General features: G+C 30.4%; 1 pseudogene; it reads right to left on the reverse strand.

Moving 5' to 3' along the window:
- LOC149160656 (uncharacterized) overlaps nucleotides 1-10,004 on the reverse strand; it is a 30,094-nt pseudogene extending 20,090 nt beyond the window's left edge.
- Nucleotides 10,005-16,962: the final 6,958 nt, after the last annotated feature.

The following is a 16,962-nucleotide window of genomic DNA, read 5'->3' on the forward strand; positions in this document are numbered from 1 at the left end:
AGTGATCTCAATGATGGCAAAGATTCCAAAAGGAAAAGAGCGGTTGTTGACTACATGCATGTCATGAGGAGAGAAGTCAACTACTTTATTCAAAATAGAATGACACTTGACTTAATCAAAGGTATCCTTCACCTTGACCCTCATGACACTATGGATGTATCATCCTTCACCTTGGCCGTCATGACACTATGGAGGTATCACAATATATTTTTCAAAATATTTGAGTAAAAGATTGTTATTAGAATGCAAATAAACATGAAAAAATAAATCTTAAAGTTAACAAGCAAGTATTTAAACATAAATACCTTAGTAATCACCATCATAATCATTCATAAACCTGAAATTAAAAACACTTCAATAAATGAAAAATAGTATTAAAATTGAAAAGATGATTTATAAAATGTCTCATGAACTTTATCCATCCAAAATTGGCTCAACTATGCATTTTAAAAAAAAATGGCTCATCATGCCTAGGATATATAATCACAGTGTGTGCAAAAACATAGAAAAATGTTATTGAGTATCATAGATACAAAATAGAACCCCATGGCCAAAATGGCACATCATATCTAAAGGTACATAATAGGTCACTCACTACTCCCACTGTGACAACTACCAATTGTATCTCACAAGGAAATGATCATCCTCTTATTCCCAACAAAAGCTCAACTCTTCTTACATATCTGAGATATTTGTCTTTATTTGTCTTTCTAGAGACTGCAAAAAAAAAAAACAAAATTCATATAAGTAAATTCATATAAGTTTTTCCACAATGAATTAATGCACTTACACAATGATAATTTATAACTCAAGTCAAGAAAACTCACCAAAGATGAAAGTATATATCATTTGTGTCTTGCTTTCTTCTGTGGCCTTAAACTATGTGCACTGCTTCCCTACAATAGTTACAAGAATCAAAATGAGAAATGTAATCAATTTCCATAATATATATTCCATTCATGATAGAAAAAAAATAAATTATTAGCAAATGATCCCCTACAATAGTTACAAGAATAAAAACGAGAAATGTAATCAATTTCCATAATATATATTCCATTCATGATAGAAAAAATAAATTATTAGCAAATGATCTCACTGGTAATGGAGATTGACTAGAACTAGGAGTGCTTGGTTGGACAAGACTCTATAAGGAAACAATTGGTGTAGGGTCAATAGCCAAAACAACACTGGATGAAACAAGGGGATTTGTAGTAAGGGGATTGGTCCAACAATAATGGATGAAACAAGGGGATTTGTATGAGAGGGGATTGGTACAACCATCCTTGATGAAACAAGGGGATTTATAGTGGGGGGGTTGGTGCAATTGCAATGGATGAATGAAGGTGAGTTATAGGAGTGGGCACTGATGTATCTATAGAGGAAGAAACAAGGGGAACGATAGCAGATTCAATTGGGACTTGGAACAACAAAAAGAGAAGTCAACACTGGCATTCTTAAAATTTGTCTTCAAATCATTGAATAAATTGCAAAACACCCTACATGGTTAAGTAACAATGGAAGTTCTTGAAAACCCTTAAATTGTATCTATGCACATTGAGTTAACAACTTTGTGTAGTGGTTATAAGAATGCTTATCAAATCATGAATGTGCTTATATTTATCAATGTGTAACACTGGGGAACTCATTATCACAATTTTATCCATCAACTTCTTAAAAAGACTCCAAAAATTTCTAGATTTAATTATTCTATAAAATCTATATCAATGACAAATCTATAACCTCTATATAATTTATTTTTATATAAATAAATTAGACGCTTTTTTCTGTTTTCGTTGTAATTTTTATATCTAAATTATTTAATGAAAAAAGTGATGATTTCTTTAACTTAAATATGTTATGCGAATAAATTAAACAGAGTGCTCCTCACATGATGATTTGAAACGACTTGCCTGGAATAAATTACTGACAAAAGAAAAATTATAAACATGGAAATTTTGTATGGAATCATCTAACGAGGTGGAGGAATTGTCTGGATAGTTAAAAGTGACTGAATTCAGATAAAAAAAATTAAAAAAATCTTGTAAATTCATTGTTTAAAAACATTTACAACGAAATTGAAAAACATTTACAAAATTTAAATGCATTTACAAGATTTTTTTAAAAACCTTTGAAGTTTAAAAACAATAACTTAAATTTACAAAAATCCTTGTCAAATTTTCTCTAAATATATCCGAAATTTCCAAAAATTTCCGAAAAACTCGTCAGCGTAGTTAGACTACGTGATTCCGTACCATCAAATACAAATACAGTAAACAAAAAATAATTCAAATATAAAATATAAACATGGAAACTCCGTACCATCAAATACAAATACAGTAAACAGAAGATAATTCAAATTATTCCCTCTCAGTAAAATTTATCGCGGCCTATGCCGAAATTCCAATGTAAAGAGAACAATATCATGACAAAAAGCACTTTAACAATTTCTTATACGTCTGGGTTTTCATATACATCTGGAGTACATGGTAAAAATAACTAGAAAAATGGGGTCCTTACCAGTCTAAATTCATTATGTTTAAGAAAATTCATGGCGTATAGTTTTGTCCGAGGAATGCTGTAGTATGTAAAATATGTTGTAATATACAAAATATTATTTTAACTAAATAATTGTAAATTTAAAATAATTTATTTGGAATTTGAAAGTGTAAATGGTATAGTAAATTTTTTATAATTTTAAAAATAATATAATTGAGAACTAATATAGAGATGTATTGATTTAATAATGAAAATATATATATATATATATATATATATATATATATATATATATAAAAAGTTGGTGATAGGTTGTTTTATTAAGATATTTTTTATATGAAAGTTATTTGTAATTTGTAGATAAGTGATCTAAGGTTCAAATATCTGATCATATTATCTTTTGATAGATGATATTAGTGACTTTGACATCTTAACCAATAACTAATCTTACCAGTGAGAGATAAACTAACAAATAAAACATATAACCATGAAATAATGAGAAAAATAAGATTTTATTCAATTTATTTTTAATCATTATAAAAGTTATAAAGATGATGAATAACTTTTTTCTAAATTTTTTAACTTGAACAAAGTAACTCATATATGGTTGTCAATTTGAGTAAAGGAGCCTTCAACCAAAGAATAAGAATACTAATCCAATAGGTTCGAGAAGATTCTAAGGAGAAAGACATAGTTCACTAATTGATTGAGGATATGGAGCTTGGAAATAAGGACTTTATTCCCTTATGTTGGTTTGGAAGATACAATTAAAAACTATGTTTTTTTATTAAGTAAATTATGTTTTCCAAATTTATTAGAATATTAGATATTTATTTCACAATGTATAATTATAAGGATTTTTAACTATTTAAGAAATATATAAACTCTCATTTTTACATATATTAAGTAGGCAGAAGTTTCCTTTAATACACTAGGTTTTCAATTTTACTTTTAAAAATATATAAAGATTTTTCAATTAAAATATTATAAAATGGTTAAAGGATTTTAGTTTGAGTGGTTTGATGAAAAAATATTTTTAGCAAATGAAATAAATAACAAACCATTACATAATGATTTTATAGAGAAAACACTTCTAATAAAAAACAAAAAACAAAAAAAGACACACACTTTAGAACATACCCCATTCATTATTTAGTGACTAAATGGTTATAGTAGGTTATAGAGTGTCTACTCTTTCAACAACATTATTTAGCAACAACATAATGCTTGTAAATAAATTTTATGAGCATAAGGATGAGTCAAATCTCACACACTTGTTTTCCTCAATAAACAGGAATTACAAAACCATAAACCATTTATAGTTTTATAGTTCCACAAGATAAAAACTACAAGTCTACTACTTAATGTTTGTTTCATGCTAGAAATCTACATTTATTCTAATCCACTACTGAAAAATTATTCCATGGTACTACTTAATATTTATTCTCTACTACAACTTAGTAATCATTAGTTTCTCTACTACATAAATACAAGGTTTATGACCAACATATCACAACATTCTGCCCCTTGTCATACACCTTCTCAAACTATAACATATATTGAATGGAACTTGAGCTAAATTCTAGGGACCATAAGGTCCATATACTCACATCACCACTTGAATTCACAAGTGCTCATTGATTTTGACAATGCAGTTGCAACATTCCAATAGTGTGAGATTTATACAATGTCACATTTCTATCATCTACCATGTCCTTTGATGAAATTGTATTGGTTATCTATATTTTTTTCCTCACATGATAATTCATTTTTTAGCAAAAGGAACAAAATTGTTACCACACATTAAACCAAATAACAACTATATCACCTAGCCTTACTTATGAACATTCTAAACATGATTTCATAAGCCAAATGACCTCCTTAGAGGCATGAGTAATTGCCATGTAATCTAAATTTGTAGTTTATGAAGAAAATTGATTATTTTTTTATCCAAATTATTGCCTCACCAAACAATCAAAGTAAATACTCACTCATAAATATTTATACCACATATATATCCCAAGCATTGAAGAATGGTATTTAGTACCCTAGATACAAAATAACATGTCATGGAAAAATAGCACACCATGAAAAAGTTACATAAAATGCCACTCGTTTATTGCTTCAACCGTCAGAGCTACAAGGTGCATCCCCAAGGATCCCCAAGAAAATCAACCACTCTTTACTCCAAAAAAAAAACTCAAATCTTCTTACATATTTAAGTTATTTGTTTTTCTAGAGAACAAAAAAGGAGGGGTGGTAATTTTTAGTGGATATGAACATTGTTAAAATTCCTAGAATTTAGTGAAAGGTATAACTTTTATAAAAAGTATGATTTATATATTAGGAAGACTCTTACATAGAATAAACTATAATATAGAAAGTAATTAATCATTCATTCATATATATATATATATATATATATATATATATATATATTCAATTAATTCAATATGTTGACTTTTTTTTCCAAATTGAATTTACAAAAGAAAATTTACTTACTCATTCGAAAATAAATAAATCAAACCAAAATTTAACTTTACCAAAAAAAAATTGTAAACGAAACTTAGTTTTCCATTTATTAATTCATTTAAAAAAAAAAAAAAAAAAATTTCCATTTCAAGTTATGAATCATCAATAATTTCTTTTATTTATTTGATTACATATAATTCCATTTATTTGATTAGATATAATTCCACTGAAAATTCAAAAAGGCACTCTACCAATTGAAAGTCAACCTTGTATTTGGTTCACCAATTATAAGATCAATGTATATGGCCACTACCATGGGAAATTTAGTCAACCTATTTGGCTCACCAAATATAATATAGATGTATATGGCAACTACCATGAGAAAGTTTGAATTTTGGAATGAATCTACACAAATGGAAGTCAAGTGATTCGTCATTAACTTTGAGAATATTAACTTGATTATGCCTGTGCAATGAACCAATATAGTTTAAAGTAATATACTTTCATTACTAAAAGGTAGTGTTTACTAATGTTTATACGTTGAAAGGAAGCATGAGGAATATACTTTTTAGGAAGCAGGAGGAATATACCATTTACACTAATTATTGAGAGAGAAGAATGTGGTGAAAATTTAAATTAATAGTTGCAAATGAAATGTAAAAAACAAATGAAATAAATAGAGAAATATTATACAATGTTTTCATAGAGAAATACCTTCGAAAGAGGAAAAAATTGCACACTTTAAAGCATGCCCAATTCATTATTTAGCCACTAAATGGTTATAATGTGATACAGGTTACTTTGCTCTTACCAACATTTTTTAGCAACAACATAAGGATTATGAAGAATTTTTTTTTCAACATAATAATAAGTGAAAACTCACACACTTTGTTTTCCTCAAGCCCTAGCACTCAATAAATAAGAATTACAAAACCATAAACCATTTATGGTTTTCTAATTCAAGATGATGGAAGCTAGTACAGTTTATTTGGCCAACTAATGCTACTTAATATTCATTTCTTGGTAACAATCTACATTTATTCCCCATCATTAAACAATTATTCCCTATTACTAATCAGCATTTTTTACATGCTACAACTTAGTAATCATTAATTTATCTTCTACAAAAGTACAAGGTGTGTGACACATGTCACAACCTAATCCCATTTTTTATATACCTTTCATGAGGATAAGGGAGAATGGATGAAACTATGAGATAATTTCTAGGGGGACAACGTTTGGATTCACATCAACATTTGAATTTACATGTACACATTGATTTCATCAATGCATATGAAAAATTCTATAAAGTGCCAACTTTATCTAATATCACATTTTTATCCTATACCATGTACCTCATGAAATGGTGTTGGATAGCCATATGCTTTTTTCTTTGCACGGAAATTCAAATTCTTAGAAGAAGAAATGCACTTTTACTGGCACATTAAACCACATAACAACTCTATGACCTAGCCCCACTTCTAATGATGTTTTTAAGCCAAATGACCTCCTTAAAGACATGAGTAGAAACCATAAAATATACATGTGTATTCAACAAAAAAAAACATATTTTATTGCTTGTTGATCCAAATCATTGCTCCACCAAACAATCAAAACACATATTTGTTCATAGATATCCGTACTACACATATATCCCAAACATGGAAGGATGGCATTCAGTACCTTAGATATAAAATTACACCTCATGGGAAAAAGTGGAACATCATGGCTAAGATACATAATAGGTCACTCATTGATTGATTCCGCCCTCATAGCTACTAGGTGCCAAGAAAATTATCCTCCTCTCACTCCTAATAAATATTTAAATATTGCTACATAATGGAGATACTTATCCCTTGAGAGACTAAAAAAAGGAAAGAACATTCATATAATATTTTTCCACAATAAATTAACACGCTTACAAAATGATATTTTATAATTCAAGCCAAGAAAACTTACTATAGATGAAGCTAGACGTTGTGAGGTTCTTGCACCCTCTCGCTTCCTTAACCTCTTTTCAATGTTTTCCTCCTACAATTACAATAATCAAAGCATGAAATTTAATAAAAAATCCTAAAATAAATTCCATTCATGATAGATAAATATTTCATTAACACATTATCTCACCTTGGCTAACTTAGGTGATGATGGAGATTGACTAGTAGACTGTGCACTAGACTTGATAATTTGCTCTGAGGCAACAACTGGTGTAGGGTCATTAGGTATATTGTCAAAAAGTGCAGGGTCAACAAGTGCAGCCAAAATGGATGAAATCATGTGAGTTGTAGTGGGGGAGGTTGGTTCAACCAAAGTGGATGAAAGTGGAGTTGTAGTGGGGGAGGTTGGTTCAACCAAAGTGGATGGAAAAAGTGGAGTTGTAGTGGGGGAGGTTGGTTCAACCGAAGTGGATGGAAAAAGTGGAGTTGTAGTAGGGGTTTCTAGTGCAGCCATAGTGGATGAAACAAGGGGAGTTGTAATAGGGTGGGCTTGTGCAACCAAAGTGGATGAAACAAGGGGAGTTGTAATAGGGTGGGCTTGTGCAACCAAAGTGGATGAGACAAGGGGAGTTGTAGTGGGGGGCGCTGGTGCAACCATAGTGGATGAGACAAGGGCAGTTGTAGCACAAGGGGCTGGTGCAACCCTAGTGGATGAAACAAGGGGAGTTGTGGTATTGGAGATTCGTGCAACCACATTGGATGAAATAAGGGGAGTTGTGGTAGGGGGAGTTGGTGCAACCACAATGGATGAAACAAGGGGAGGTGTAATAGGGTGGATTGGTACAATCACATTGGATGCAAGAAGAGGAGTTGTTGCAAGGGATTTTGGTGTAGCTAGTGATAATGAAAAATGAGGCTTAACCTGTACCTGAAACCAATCCAAGAAAAAGTCAGCATTAACACTCAAACACTCCTACCATGGGTCCTCAAATTATTCAATAAAGTGTGAAAAAGGCTACATAGTTAAAATTAAAATTGTTAGTTGTTATCGTCCAAACATTTCAACCATTTATATTTATGTTGCTTCAGCTTTTGCCTTCTGCTTTTTCATATTAAATTTTGATTTCCATGTTATTTAAGAAAAATACTAAGATGTCGCAAATGTTGAGCTTCCTTGTGCAGGGAAAGGAAGGCAGCTAATAAATTAAACAGATTGCTGCTTTGCTTCAGCTTTTGCCTTCTCCTTTTTCATATTAAATTTTGATTTCCATGTTATTTAAGAAAAAAAACTAAGAGGTCGCAAATGTTGAGCTTCCTTGTGCAGGGAAAGGAAGGCAGGCCAATAAATTAAACAGATTGTTGCTCTCACGATGTGTTCAAATGACTTACTGGCAAACATGAGATTCCATTCTATCAAATACAGTAAACAAAAAATAATAATTAAAAATTTTCTTGACAAGTAAAAATTATCACTGCCTATGCTGAAAGGTCATTGTAAAGAGAACAGTCGGTGTGCATTGCAAGAAAAATGCTCTTCAAAAATTTCATATACATCTGGAGCAGACAGTGCAAAGAACTATAGAAAAATGAGTTTCTTACCGGTTTAAATTCAATGTGCTGAGAAAATTCATGGCATATATTCTCGCAGTAAGAAGTATCATACTGAACCGGCCAGTAAGTCAAACAAATGAAGCCGCTCAAGAGCCATCTCAATGTCTGCCCTTCTAAATCTCTGTTCACCCTCCACGTGAAGGAATGCCCACAATGATCTGTGAACGCTACACCCACTTTCTTTGTCAAAGAGGAGCAATTCTCATGTCTGAACCATGCATGGCTTCGTTTGAACCTGTTCAAATTTTTGCTGTCCATATTTGGCTCTGTCATGGACACAATCTTCTGTCCTGTACCGTTATCGTGGAGAGCCCATCCAAGCTTTCCAGTACTATTTGCTTTTTCCTCTGACTGGTAAAATTTCCAGCTGCAGTTCCGGATTCCCATGGATTGCTCAGACTGATATCTAATGGTTCCAGGATCTTGGCACGATTTAGTCCGCGAAAAATTTAGGATATTGGATTGGTCAAGTAAGGGAGAAATTGATAGCGAGATCTGTGACGGAAAATGGCGTTCGCTTTTTAACCCTAACTCTTTCTGTTCTTTCTCTCTCTCTGGGTACTGATGAAATGAAAATGGAGTAATGTCGCACTCCACATTATGGATGTGAATCTCCACATCTATCCAATCTGGAAATATTTCAACGGTGTATCGGAGCTGAATAACGGCCTGCAGATGATTTAGGGTTAAGGCATAGTGAAGCAACTTGTCCTTTTTCTGGTCGCAGGACTCCTTGTTACATCCCATAAAATCCATGAGAAGAAGGGGAGTGTAGGTTCTTATCATCCAAGACCCAGGATCAGATTTTAAGCTCTTTGAGAATGAAAATGGTTTCATGACTGCATGTGCCTCATCGTCAGGGTTGCCATCATAATAGTCTTGTGTGAAAGTGGATGCTAACATGAGCATGAGCTCATCTACCCCATCGTTGCCCATGGCTGTCAGAAAATCGAGTTTGCTTCCCATAATGGCTCTGTCCAGCTCTTCTTCGGGAAACTGTAACATTCCGACCAAATTTTCTTTCCTGTGGGCGATGGTGCATGCGGCTAGAAACGCAGAGCTGAAAAGACGTTGAATCTGCAGAACGACTGAATGGGTGAGGAGTTCAAGTATAGAAACCCTGGAAATCCTATATGTATCCGAAAATATATATTCTATCATAATCGCTAAGAAGTGGAGGGGCTTGATGTTGCAATGATCCCAATTTGCGAGAGGCATACTTCCCAGACTGTAGATTAGTCCAAAGGGAGAATTAATGTTTTCGTAGAATGACATCTCCACTTGCAAGTAGAGCAGCCCTGATTCATCAACTCTTTTCATAACAAATTTATCAATTTTGATTTTCTTGTTGTGGGGAAGCGAACTTGTGAGTGTCAGGTATGGGGAATCGGCGAAATCTAGAGAAGAAATGTCCACGTCTGATTGAGATTCCTCCCAAGCCGGCGTTGGTGGAAGATTAGAAATCCAATCATAAAATGTTGGAGGCATCGTCCTTTGAACCTGCATGCAGGCATCAGCTCTGTCAGTAAGGCATGCAGTAAGAAATTAGAAATCATTTGAAATCTGTACGTAAATGATCTCGAAATTATAACATAATTTAAATGGTCTATAAGTAATGCAGAAATTATAACTTAATTCGGAAGGTAATGCAGAATTCAGAACCAAACGGAACGCATTGTTCTGTTTTACCGGGATGCCGTTCTTTAGGTTTTGAGTTTGGTATATTTTAATATAAAATTATTTTTGTTGAGTTTCTAATTATTCTAGATTTTTAATAATTTTTTACATATAAGAACTTGTCTATTTTACTGCACTTGATAACATTACCAATATGTAATTCTATGATGTTTCACATAGTTATAGTTTACCGTTTTATTTTTAAGTTGAAAATTTCAAGTAAAATATTTTAAAATGCATATAGAGGTGAGAGAGATAGAGAGTTTGGGGATTAGGGCTCCGTAGGAGGATAGCTGAGGCTACCAAAATAGAATTGAAGTTTTCTGTGGCTGAATACGTGTTGAGCGCTGACAGAAGGGGCCCATCTCTGCATTCAATTGTGGAGATGGAAGTCGAACCTGAACGTTTAGGATCATGCAGGAATGTTACACCTTATTTAGAGAAAAGATTATTTTTTTAAATGGAAGAAAATATGTTTGGAGTAGCTCTCAGAGGTATATAGTTTTGAGAAGAAAATGTGCCTGGAGCAGTTCTCAGGAGTAAGAGGTATAAACATAAGGTACATAGTTTTCATAAGAAAATATACTTGGAGCAGCTCTCAAAATACATAGTCTTAAGAGAGATTAGACCCCAGACCTGGGAAACCAAATATCTGTAAGTAACCATTGGATTGTGGTTATGAAAGTCGAACCTGAATGTTTAGGAACTGCAGCAGTATTACACTTTTAAAGAAAAGATGATTTGTTTTAATGGAAGAAAATGTGTTGGAGCAGCTCTCAGAGGTATAGTTTTGAGAAAAAATGTGCCTGTAGCAGCTCCAGGAGTCAGAGGTACAAACATAGCTCAAAAATACATAGTTTTGAGAGAGATCTGGGAAACCAAATCTATATGTGTTATAGTTTGACAAGCCTGAAAAGGGGTTCGTGCCAATGAGAAGGGCAGGAACCACAATGGAGAAATCATATTGGGGCTGAACACCAGCTCATTTGATCAACGAAATCATCCAGAAATTTAAACTTAAATAAAAAAGAAAACTTAGTAAGAATATTCTAGCCAAAACCCTGGACCCCCTGGACTCTGGAGCCAGACAGTTATAAGTTATTCAAAACCTGAACTTACTATTCAAACCTGAACCAGGGGTTGTAGCTGGTTGGTTTAAGTGTTCAACGTTCTATCGGCCTTCATTGTTTTAATTGTAAGTTCGAAAGGCCCGAATAGCGTAACATCCACTGCGAAAGAGCCAATTTCACAGTGGATCCTTTGCCAGCATTTTTCGAGGGAAACCCGAACTCATCTCGATCCTGACCAATTGAATCTTGCAGAAGAGAAATGAGGGCATGGTTTGGGGCTAAATGATTTTAACCTAAAGGAACCCAACGATAAGGAGGAGAAAGCTAAGCTATTGGTTCTGAAGCGCTACACATGAGCTGTGGACAAAGGGACAGAGTAGGCATGATGTACATATTATCACAAGGGCCCGAGACTGAACGATGTTTCCCCTTCGACTGCTACAGAATTTGGCGATAGAGCTATGGCGCATTTGGAAATGAGTATTACGGTGTAAAACAGTGATTGAGGCCCACAGTGGATCGAGAGAAAAGAATAAAAGCAACCGTAGCATGCCTATATAAGCTGAAAATCCATTTGTATGAAAGCGGTTGAATCAAAAGGCCGACACGCAAATATGGGGGTTATGTGTCACCATAGAGGACAGCGTATTTTCGTCAAGCCATGCATGAGTTTATAGAAAAGAAAGAAAATTTTGCTCTACATACCTTGGAGCGTAGAAAACAAGTGATCCTAGAGTATTATTGTATTTTAGTTTTTATAGAGAGGAATCAGTAACTAATCACTTCAATTTTGACTACCACTATAACCCCTAGAGTAGTTCCAACAATTCGCAAGGTGACACTTAATAAGAAATTTGCAACTTGGTAAGAGTTGAGGCATCCCACATGGGGTGTCTATTCTTCTAACTTTATTAGAATAAGCCAATATGTCACTCTACAAGAGAAAAAACTTGGGTGACGAGTATCATAAGAAATTTTCCAAACCACATGAGTTAGACAATCATTGGAAAAGGTTTAATTCTCGTGCGAGACACTTACCCTGGTAGACTTGGGGAAAGCCATAGAGAAACCTTGAATTACTAGTCAAAGTCATAGTTGTACCTATAGAAATTATATTGATGGCTTGTAAAAATATAAGTAGATTGAATCCCACCCCCAAATCTTTCACTTAAAAGAAAGGTATGCATTTGATTAAACAAGTGATACAAGTTATAAAAATACAAACCCAATATAAAAGGAACTCGCTCACACTAATAACATTTAAATCAACAAAAAAAAAAAAGATGCAGTGAAGTAAATGTGATAATAAAAATAAATAAAAATATAATGATATCAAATATTCATTAAATATTCATATTTTTTTAATACATATATATTTATATTTTTTTAAGACATATATAAAACATAGTGATTTCATAGTGTTATTTTGTAAATTTAAATAAATCAAAATTATTAATTTATAAATTATATTTTTTAGATAATCTTCGGCAAAATCACATAACCAATCTTTTGTCGACGCGTTTCGAACCAACCAGTGTGGTTCATCGTCAGGACAAGTTGAAGAACTGATCTGGCTTAGCGAGATTAAATAGAGTGTGCAGAGACTCCAACAGCTAAATCCTAACGGCTAAATTTGACCTGGTCAAACCACTAAATTAGTTAATTAATATTTCTCGAAAAAAGCTAAATTAGGTAAATCAAGGAATTCATTTGTTAATATAAAAAATAGGTATATTAATATTATTATCCCAAATATTAAGAGAAATTAATATTTTAATTATAATGGTCATAATATATATTAATTAATCTATATTCAATTATTATTCCAATATAAATTACAAGTAAAGATAATCCATTACTAATATTTTTAGAATTTAGTTATCCTAGGTAATTGAGTCATAATTATTTAATGGTCCTTGGTAAGATAGATCTTGTTCTTTAGAATATATCATATTTATTGTTTAAATTAAATGGTCCATTAAAATGATAAGTTATATAAAATAATAATAATAATATATGTTTATTAAATAATCTATATCTACTAATAATTAATAATATCAAACAAATTGTTAAACCATTATTAGTTACATTAGGTAAACCCATAATCTAGGGTCGTTAAAGCTAGGTCTATTAATAATAGTATAATCATTTAAACCTAATGGTCAAATCATCAATATTAGAACTATATTTATTATTCCAATAAAATATTAAAGTTAACTAAGACTATAGGTAAATATATTATTACTTATAAGATGAATATCATAATTTAGGGTTGATATATCATAATTTATCCTTTAAACTTAATGGTCAAAATTCTAATAATAATCATTATCTAATCAATATTTATTTATTCCAAAAATATTACAGTTAACTATGTCATTAATATATGTAAGGTTTAAAGCGGGTCTTTTCTAGTCATTAGATAAAGGGAAACTTAATTTTAAGGCTAAGAAATATATAAAGTATAAATAATGAAAATATGGAAAAAACAAATCTAATTATAATATGCCCACTAGTATCATAAACAGGTAAGGTTAATACAATAATTGAGTTTCGGGCTAATTATTGTATTAACGTTACTTGTTTATGATACTAGTGGGCATATTATAATTAGATTTGTTTTTTCCATATTTTCATTATTTATACTTTATATATTTCTTAGCCTTAAAATTAAGTTTCCCTTTATCTAATGACTAGAAAAGACCCGCTTTAAACCTCACATATATTAATGACATAGTTAACTGTAATATTTTTGGAATAAATAAATATTGATTAGATAATGATTATTATTAGAATTTTGACCATTAAGTTTAAAGGATAAATTATGATATATCAACCCTAAATTATGATATTCATCTTATAAGTAATAATATATTTACCTATAGTCTTAGTTAACTTTAATATTTTATTGGAATAATAAATATAGTTCTAATATTGATGATTTGACCATTAGGTTTAAATTATTATACTATTATTAATAGACCTAGCTTTAACGACCCTAGATTATGGGTTTACCTAATGTAACTAATAATGGTTTAACAATTTGTTTGATATTATTAATTATTAGTAGATATAGATTATTTAATAAACATATATTATTATTATTATTTTTATATAACTTATCATTTTAATGGACCATTTAATTTAAACAATAAATATGATATATTCTAAAGAACAAGATCTATCTTACCAAGGACCATTAAATAATTATGACTCAATTACCTAGGATAACTAAATTCTAAAAATATTAGTAATGGATTATCTTTACTTGTAATTTATATTGGAATAATAATTGAATATAGATTAATTAATATATATTATGACCATTATAATTAAAATATTAATTTCTCTTAATATTTGGGATAATAATATTAATATACCTATTTTTTATATTAACATTTATGAATTCCTTGATTTACTTAATTTAGTTTTTTTCGAGAAATATTAATTAACTAATTTAGTGGTTTGACCAGGTCAAATTTAGCCGTTAGGATTTAGCTGTTGGAGTCTCTGCACACTCTATTTAATCTCGCTAAGCCAGATCAATTCTTCAACTTGTCCTGACGATGAACCACACTGGTTGGTTCGAAACGCGTCGACAAAAGATTGGTTATGTGATTTTGCTGAAGATTATCTAAAAAATGTTATGGATCACAGAAGTCTAAATTCCTTTATAAATTATATTTTAAAGAATATAAATTATAATTTTATTATGGCTGATGAAATGTTTTTTTTTCATAATATTAAAATTAATTTTAATTATAAAACTTAATTAATAATAATTATAAATAAACATTTCATAATAATATTTTTTATTAATTAAATATTATAGAATATTAATTAATCAATAATATAATTATTTTAAAACTTATTATAGTGATTAGGTTTGTTTGGATAAAGACTTTCAAGAAGACACTAAAATGAGTAAATATTTTAAGTGATATAGTTTTAATCATGTTTTAAATAATTTTCCAATATATATGGCATGAGAAATGACTCTCTCAATATATCAAGAATTTGTGATCAAGCGGAAAAGTGATTCCAAAACTATATATTGTAATAATTATTGAAGGAGGGAAAAGACCATATATTGCCCCTTTGCTAAATAAAAATGTAAAATACAATTAAAAGCAGTGTTCATATTTTTAATTTTTTTGGATCATATTTATATTTTATATTATTTTCCATGTTTCTTTTCAAAATGAATGAAATTAAAATTAGTGTTATTACTTTTAACATTTATTTTGACCATATTAATAAAGAGAAATTAAATTATCGAATGGAGTTTCAAAGGTTAGTCATGTTGGTTAGATTAGGGATATTCTATTATTAATAAACATGTCAAGGGCCTTTCTCTAAATATTTCCACATTTCAGTTGCCCATTTCACTTCTCGTGAGCATCATTATGCGCAGATTGTGGCCCTTATATCTGTCCTATTTTGATGATCTTGAATCAAAAGTGAAAGTTGATATGTTTAAGAGTCAAAATAAATATGTTTAAGATTTCTTAATTGTATTAATAAGGTATACAATTTTTATAAGTAAATATTAATAATTTGTTTAAGTAAAAATGTGTTTGTTTGTTTGTTTGTTTTTTTTTTTTTAATATAGGTAACTAATATATTTTATTATATGATTTATAAATATTATATTATGTTGATTTTTATTGGTTCATTAAAATTTGGAGTTTTGTTGTTATTTTAAATTGCATATATTTCGGATAATCTCAAGTTTTAGGAATATTTTTTCTTTTCTTTTCCGTATATCTAAACTTCGTGAATGCATATGTCATATTAATAATTTGTTTAAGGAAAAATGTTTTTTTTTTTTTTAAATCTTTGATATAGGTAACTAAGATATTTTATTTATATAATTTATAGATAATTTTTTATGTTGATTTTTATTGGCATTTTATTTATATAATTTATAGATAATTTATTATGTTGATTTTTATTGGCCCATTAAAATTTGGAGTCTTATTAGAAATCTCCCATGTCCTTAAATTGCATACTTCAGATAATCTCAAGTTTTAGGAATATTTCTTCTTTTCTTTTTAGCATATCCAATGTTCGTGAATACATATTTCGTATTTAATTATTTTTTCATATCCAAAGTATTTAATTATATCCCTACCCATATTCGAGCATGTTTCCACTTCCATTTCCCTGATGCCACATGTTCTCCACATCTTTTCTCCTACTTCATAGCTTTCCCTTTAATCCATTGCTTCACAAATACACTACTTCATCATCAATTATATTAATAATTCATCAATGTATAATAATATTATAGCATAAAACAAAGGAGCGCACCAAAGAATGAAGGATGAATTCACCCTATTAACTTATTCCAGGGAGGAAGAATTGTCTAGTAAATGTTTCTATATAATTTTTATTGAAGAACTAGTACAAATTCAAATGAGAAGATCTTTTAGACAATATTTTAGTTAAGAAGCCACAACCCTTCCTCGTTCTTTTGTATTTATTGATTGCAAGAAATTAGAGAAAACACAAATTTTGGTTAAATCGAGTCGTTGATTAGCATCCATCTATAAATATAATACAACTCAAATGTCAATTAATTTCATACGAGAGATATAAGAGAACTTATTTCTTGAATTTATGTTGATTGAAAAGTGTAGTGAAAAAAGGAAACAAATTGTTGATTTTTCATATTTGAAATAATAAAACCCAACTAT

This window comes from Pinus tabuliformis, chromosome 5_2, assembly GCF_031772625.1.
Source record: "Pinus tabuliformis cultivar Carrire ecotype Pingquan chromosome 5_2, CPIR1, whole genome shotgun sequence".
NCBI lineage: Eukaryota > Viridiplantae > Streptophyta > Pinopsida > Pinales > Pinaceae > Pinus > Pinus tabuliformis.